Source organism: Dipodomys ordii, unplaced genomic scaffold, assembly GCF_000151885.1.
Source record: "Dipodomys ordii isolate 6190 unplaced genomic scaffold, Dord_2.0 Scaffold8413, whole genome shotgun sequence".
NCBI classification, from domain to species: Eukaryota; Metazoa; Chordata; class Mammalia; order Rodentia; family Heteromyidae; genus Dipodomys; species Dipodomys ordii.
Window position 1 is genome coordinate 1 of NW_012275626.1, and position 1,732 is coordinate 1,732.

The following is a 1,732-nucleotide window of genomic DNA, read 5'->3' on the forward strand; positions in this document are numbered from 1 at the left end:
ACTTGTACTTCTCATTGTTGCAACAGGTCCACCTGTATCCTTAAACAACTGGTTTTTCCCCATCTCCTCCACAAGTTATACTGACATCAAATATAGTAAAAGCAGGGGTTATACTGTGGGGGAGGGACATACAAAGCAACAAAGAGATAATTTGGCTTTTCTGGACCTGGCTTTACCCGGACCACTTTACCCTTAGGTTATCAGATTCCCTGACTGGAGGATGGTGGTGAAAGTGGAGGTGCTGGTTGCAAAAAGGTGATACTTAATGGGTCCACAGGTTCGTGGAGTCCCAAGGCTACCCCTCTCCTAGTTGTCATTGTTTCTCTTTCTTCCTCAGCTCCCAAGTCCCCTGGGGAGAAGACTCGGTATGACACTTCACTGGGACTGCTCACCAAGAAGTTCATTTACCTCCTGAGCGAGTCACAGGATGGGGTCCTGGACCTGAATTGGGCTGCGGAGGTGCTAGATGTGCAGAAGCGGCGCATCTATGACATCACCAATGTGCTGGAGGGCATCCAGCTTATCCGCAAGAAGGCCAAGAACAACATACAGTGGGTGTGAGTTCTGGGGAGAGTGCACATGCTGAGGTTGGAGCCAGAGCCAATAGCCAATGGGTGTGAATGTTAGGGGTGGGCTGAGAATAACAGCCAATGAGCACAGGCGCTGGATTGGACCAAGAGCATCCACAGGCTAGGGTAGAGACTGAGTTTGAGTTGATGGCTGAGCAGGTGTAGGTGCTGGAGTCACGAGTGTAAAGGGAAGGGGTTGAGTGGAGATGGAGTTGTAAAGGCCTGAGAGAACCCTGGATTCTTCCTATGGTGTCACAGATCCAAAGATCGTCTCTCTTGGCTTAGGAAAGTTCCCTGGGAGCTGAGTAGGTGTAAGCTAGATTACTCTCTCCATTGCTGGAAAGTCTTTAAAAACAGTCCTTGACCCCTAAGAAAACTCAGGCAGGGAAGCCCCGCTATCCTGCTTTATGTAAGAGGCTGGGGCCAATCTCTGCAGCTCTGTGGGAGCTAAGACACCACCCTTGATTTGTAGATCACCTGATTAAGCCTTGTTTTGGAGTTTCCCCCTGCTCCATTGAGGACCCTCTGCCCAGCAGCTGCGGTGGGAGAGGGGGGAAAAGAGGATGTTGCTCCCTGCATATGGACTGACACTGACATTGAGGGCTGCTCTGTTCCCAGAGGCAGGGGAATATTGGAAGACCCCACCCGGCCTGCGAAGCTGGGGCAGGAGCTGAAGGAGCTGATGAGCACGGAGCAGGCCTTGGATCAGCTTATCCAGAGCTGTTCTCTGAACTTCAAGCACCTGACTGAGGATAATGCCAACAAGAGATATCCTCAATGGGGGGAGAAAGGGGCGGGGATACAAGGACCTGGAATGTTTATGTTTGTCCTGAGTCTGCCCTTAGTGGTTAGGTGTACCCTCCCTTCCTTGGGTGGCATTTCTTCTTACACCTATTAAAGTTACTTTTCTTGGTAGAGGCAGGGACAGGACTGGGATTTGAACTCAAGGCTTCACACTTGCTAGAAAAATTCTCTACCCCTTGAGCCATACCTTTTCACTTTTTTTTTGTTTGTTTGTTTTTGGTCGGTCGTGGGGCTTGAACTCTGGGCCTGGGCACTGTCCCTCAGCTCTTCAGCTCAAGACTAGTGCTGTAACACTTGAGCCACAACTCTGCTTGCCATTTTTGTTTTTGGTTTTGTTTTTGTTTTTTGGTTGGTTGTGG

At 49.9% G+C, this 1,732-nt stretch overlaps 1 pseudogene; it reads left to right on the top strand.

Annotated features, from left to right (window-relative positions):
• Positions 1–337: 337 nt before the first annotated feature.
• LOC106002361 lies at positions 338–1,498 on the top strand (annotated as a pseudogene).
• The last annotated feature ends 234 nt before the right edge of the window (positions 1,499–1,732 follow it).